The sequence below is a fragment of the Vollenhovia emeryi genome, unplaced genomic scaffold (assembly GCF_000949405.1).
Source record: "Vollenhovia emeryi isolate VEMERY1.0 unplaced genomic scaffold, V.emery_V1.0 DF939422.1, whole genome shotgun sequence".
Lineage (NCBI taxonomy): Eukaryota > Metazoa > Arthropoda > Insecta > Hymenoptera > Formicidae > Vollenhovia > Vollenhovia emeryi.
Genome location: NW_011966944.1, coordinates 9,907 through 15,796, shown reverse-complemented (window position 1 = coordinate 15,796; position 5,890 = coordinate 9,907). Strand labels below are relative to the sequence as shown.

Here is a 5,890-nt window from a genome sequence, read left to right as displayed (position 1 = left end):
TAAGTAATATGATTTTTTTCATTTACACACAATCTCTAAATGAAAAAAATCATATTACTTACACGACACAGCAGCACAAGATTCAATTAAATCGCGGCACTGACGGCCATTTTGTGGACACTTCCGCCAGTTGTCCAGTCTCTATCTTCTAGGGTCTCTAAACATGGGTAATTTTGTAGGGATAGCAGTGCAGGATGTTGCGTAGAATTTTATGCACCGTGCTCACAGGCATGTCTAAAGACCGGGCAATTCCCCGTGCACTGGTCGTTTGCTGACCACTGCACGTGCCTTCCTCTACTGCTAAGGCCACATCTTCTACTGCCGTCGACGCAATTGCTTTCCTCCCTCTGCCAGATTTCATGTCAAAAGAACCTGTCTCTTCGAATTTCTTAATCATTTTCTGCCCGGTCTTTAGACATGCCTGTGAGCACGGTGCATAAAATTCTACGCAACATCCTGCACTGCTATCCCTACAAAATTACCCATGTTCAGGAGTTGTTCGCGCCATCTATCAATACAATTTGGAACTAAGTGTGTTCTCATGTCATACCCTTTCCCCCTTCTTCCTGCATCTTCAGTTCAAATTTCAGGTCATTCTGCACAGTTGTTGTTTAATTACAGCATTTTGAAAGTTAAACTGTAATTATAATCACCCTGTATAATTATAATTAAATGGTAAATAACATGCAACACCTATTGCTCTTATAGATCGGATACTTAATTCGGTTATGCGTTCGCTGAATATCCAATCGGAAAGCGTAAGGTTACGTTTTACGTTTAATTTACATCTACTTGCCATACCTATTCTACTACGACACATGAAAATTTTATACACGTAATTAAATATACTGGAAATAATTTTTTATGAAATTGGAAACATCCTTCGCAATTTCATAAACTTTTGCATAATTTTAATAATGGAACAGTATTGTATAAATTAATGGTATTCTTTAAACTAAATTTAAACAAATATGTATATGATAAAATATAAATGTGTAATATTTTCTTCATTTGTGAATTATTTCACATACAAAATTAATTTAAAATATTTTAAAGCTTAATTCGCGAATTAATAAATGTTAATTCTGCGAAACAATTTGATATTTTTAGCTTATCCAAGTGAGTTATTTCTTAAATTTGACTGTGATAAAATACAGGTTGATTTATTCTAAATTTAAAAACAATACGAATTGATCGATTCGCTCAATGAAGTGCATTTAACTTACTCAGCTTATTCAAAAGGATTTAATTTGAATTGTGTATGCGAGGAAGCATATTTACAGTATTCCTACGGCATAGGTAAAGATCGCGATAATATCACACCATTAATTTACAATATTCTAAAAATGTTGAAAGCCATGTATTATACATATTTACACACATCCATATCAAAAGTGCTCACGCAAGCGCCCATTGCGAAGAAAAAGCAATGAGAAAAGAATTAGTGAAATAAGCTGCAAATTGTGTGCCAAACGCGAGTTTTTTTAAAATCAATTATACACTGAGAAAAATGTCCGATTAAATATAATCGGATAATCCAATTACATAATAACAAACGGATGCATCCAATTGAATTGTATGTGTGATGAAAAATATGGTGAGTTTGTCAAACAAATTTCATCGGTAACTGCATCTCATCGGATAAATTTCATCGGAAGTATCCATAATTGCTTCGAAGAACGTAATCGGAAAAATTAACCATCGGAAACACAGTTTCATTGGTTTATCCGATGGAAATTTTTCTCAGTGTAATTGGCGACTTTTATATTGATTAAAGTGATTTTAATGGCCGATTTCAGCAACGTCTGTCAAAAGTATTAAAATTTTTAACTCCTTTATGTCTCTAGAAATAAGTTTTCCTTTTAGACACAAAGTGAATTATATTATCACAGTTTAGACTCGTTAGTCTATTAATTGATAAACTCACTAAGGAGCAAGAAATGCTTGAATTTTTAATTTCAGTTTATCCGAGTTTTGGAAATTACTTGATCTCACGGTAGAGCCGGTTGCACTAATAATCCAAACGATTTTAATATAGAATTTCTAATAACTTGATAGTTTTATAATGAGAGCTGGAGGAGGACGTAGTTAAAAACACGAACTTGTACCGACCCGCCACCGCGCGATTAATTATTTCTCCCCTCCCACAGGCAGATGTAGAAAGGGACGAATAATTAATCAACGCATTCCTCTTTTTGTCACCTCTCCATTTTCCCTTCTTGAATTTCGGTGTTGCATAAATAACGGCGCGGTTGAGGCTGACCGATTTTGCAGCCGGTGAAGAAGGCCAGAAATTATTTACGTCGAAAAATCAGCTGCTATACCCCGGAGATTCGGAATCGTTCCCCGGAACAGTTGTCCACGACGCGTCGGTTAAAAATGCATGAGTTGGATGACAAGCGTTACGTCGTTTGTGCCTGGCGGATAAGCTGCATGCTTATAGGACGAGTACGTGCATGCATGAAGATATAGACGGGGGGGGGGGGGGGAAGAGACATTCAGCGTGTGACGGTACCGCGGGACCAAGGTGGTTCGTGGCGAACAAGACGCATGCAGACGGCACGGAGAAGAGTAGAAGAGTGTTATCGTCTATTCGTGACAGACAGAAAGTCACAGGCTGGCTGGTGGCCACCCCCGGGTACGTTATCCAATTCTTTCCTGCAACGTTCTCTCGCGACGGCAATGAAAATTTCTCTCTTTTTTTCTTTTTTCTTTAGCGGTGAAGATTGGAGGAGTCTAGGAACAACGAAGATCACGACAACAACAACAACAACGAGACAATGAAAAAAAGGCTACGCTCGAGTACACACGTTTTACTTTCTCTTTTCTCTTGGATTCGGTCGCTAATGACCGCTGCAGCAGCGAACGGCGGCGGCGACAGCAATATATAGCAAACAAAAAAGAAGAGACAGGCATCAAGCCAGCGAACAACATCAAAAACGACTGCGCGTACCAACAATCCGAGAGAGAGAGAGAGGCAGAGAGAGAGAGAGAGGTAACGTCGCACACCTTGCGCGCGTGTTCAACCCCCTTTTCTCTCTTTCTTTCTTTCCCTCCCTCCCTCCGCCCTTCCGTCGTGTTTCCTCGACTCGTTCACGATAAACAGCGATACAGCGACATTTTTGTCACCCCCGTTGCTCGCGAGGGCTCTGTTTCACGCGCTGCCCTTGTCCGTGTCGTGCCACCCTCGTCACCGGACGACTCGGTACGCGAACGACGTCGACGACGGCGCGGCGCGGCGCGGCGCGGTTCAACGAATGGCGCGTCTCACTCGATCGCCAGCAAGGCGCACGAAGCCTCCATCGCCCTCCTCGCGAATGTAGACGCACCCGTCACCCCCGAGCGTGCGTGCGACCACCCACGACCACCGACTGACGGAGGAGCAGCCGCAGACAGCCGCACCGCACGCGCCTCTATCCTCTCTCTCTCTCTCTCTCCCTCTTCATCCCTTTCATTCCTTCTATCATCGGCAGCCGCGCGCGCAGAAGGCACCTTGCGCAGGGTTGAATATAGGCGGGGGTGCGAGCATAACAGCAGCTGACCTGTCACTTTCACCGTACTCACACGAAATTAAGTGTCGCATTCGCAGAGGGGAAAAAAACCGGGGGAAACACGATCCGATCATGCACTTGCGGAAGGATTCGGTTGAGCCAGAATCTAAGATGGTTATCGATGAGGAACAGAATTCTAGTAAAATACAAATAATCGGCGAGCGGTTTATTTAGGTGAAAAAAAGTATATAAAATTTACGTAGAATTTCGATGAAACGTTATGACGCGAACACCTCGTTGTGATTCTCAGCCCTTTGTTCGTATAAAAGAAGCCTTTCTTTTACGGTAATTTGGACTGCAGAGGGATGTTGTATTATTGCAAAAGTGCACTCGTACAAGCCAGGGAGAGAGGAAGCGCTACGCCAGAGCAACAATAAATTGCGTTTTGCATTTTCACGGCAATTTGTGCATTTGCTATTCTTAATTATTTCGCGACCCTTCGCGGTACAAAGGCGCGGGGATGTTGAGTTGGACAGCGCGCGCGTGCGAAAACGCCGAAGTCGAATTCTAGGACAGCCCGCTTTGGAGGGCGCCTATCCGCCGCCCCGGCTGTAACCCGGTTACCTCGCCTTCTCGATCTCACCCGAGTCGATATCCGTGCTAGCCCGTTGCCTTTGACCTTTCACCTTTACCGCCCTAGCCTGATTTCGCGACGCAGCCAACGACCTGCCTTATTAGTCCCCATGCTCCGTCGGAATCACGACCATTTCTATTCGGACATTATTATAAATGTCATAAAAATGCTGCCTGACGCGCGCGTGTTAATTACAAACAGATCGTATGTACATGCATACGTTGTACATAAAAGAAATATAATAATATGAATGTAACGTGAAAACAATATTTGTTTCATGGATAATCATATTTCGTCTGAAAATCATTTTTGTTGTAAAATTAACGTCTTGTTAAGGAAATATAAGAAGGAGAAAAGACACACATATTACAAAAATTTAATTATAATTTTCCTAAAATAATTATTTTTGTGAAACAAATATTTGTACATGCACATACATATATAAATTTAGTAAGTGATAAATAAAATTAATCTCATTATTATGATATACATATAAAGTTTTATACATATAAATAACATTAATATACATACACATAGATAATTAACCCAACAAACACCAAAGTAACAATTACATAACATCAATGCAAATGTAATATATAACCAGGCATGTGTTATATTATATTTATATTGATGTTATGTAACTGTTACTTTGGTATCTGCTGGGAAGGTATAGAATGTCCCAGGTAGAGCATAAAACTCATAATGATGTCATAATGACATCATCATGATTTAATTCATCACTTAAAAGTTACTCAAACAAGAATGATTTGAAGAGGACACAAAGAATCATAGATTTTAAGTATATATTCAAACATTGATACTTTTACGTTATAGTTAAAAGAGATAATTAGAGAAGAGTTTGTTAATTTTTATATTAACATGATGTACTTATATTATATATTCTACTATGACTGTCAGAATTTCTATTTTGAACTACTTCTATTTTTTAAAAATCATTTTCTGTTATGCACGCGCAGTTTTTTTAAGTTGCTTTCCTATTAAAAATAAATATTTTATTTTAATTTTTACATTATTAATTACACATGATCTTAAAGTACTACATTTTGTGTGCAATAATGTTTATTATTAGTTATTTATAATAATAATATGTATACTTGCTAATAATATGTATAATGCAAATAAATTTCGTGTATCAATCAATTTGTGATAATATTCTTCTTTTTGGAGGTCATATTAAAGTCACTATTATGATATCATAAATAAGTCACCAAAACATAGCCACATAATGATGTCAGTATAAGTTTTATGTTCTACCTGATAGTAAAATTTATATGTAATAAAACTGAATTTCTGAGTCTATAATGAAAAGAATAATTTTTTTAAGGCAAATATACGTTTAATTACTTTGCTATTTAAAATTAATTTTTATTCTCTATAATACATATAGTTAATATTTTAGATGCTTAAATACAATTTTATCTATACAAATAATTATACATCTTAGAAAACACGTTATCTTAAAGATGTCAATTCTTAGATAAGATTAATTAACATTTTTCATTTAAACATTGTACGCATATTTTTCTCGAGTATATACGCCGATCGCATCCAATTTCGTGCAGACGCATATAACGTTTATTGAATACTTCAGAGGGCGCACGTGTCTCGTGGGGAATTTGGGACCCCATGTGTGCAACGTTTGTTGCAGGAGATCCAACATCGAATAGCAAAAAGATTCTAGTTTCCAGCCAATGATGTATCTTCCCTATAAAACAAATTTACATACTCTTTTGCATCTTCAAAA

General features: G+C 38.2%; 1 protein-coding gene across 3 annotated transcripts in view; it reads right to left on the bottom strand.

The window, feature by feature from the left end:
- The window catches only part of LOC105557763 (protein tweety), a 13,344-nt gene extending 10,371 nt beyond the window's left edge, over positions 1–2,973 (bottom strand). For 2 of the 3 annotated variants that reach the window (XM_012005086.1, XM_012005087.1), the window contains exon 1: positions 2,811–2,973. The gene's annotated coding sequence lies outside the window, so the exon portion shown is untranslated. The remainder of the gene's footprint in view (positions 1–2,810) is intronic. The other variant, XM_012005088.1, reaches the window with a different exon arrangement.
- Positions 2,974–5,890: the final 2,917 nt, after the last annotated feature.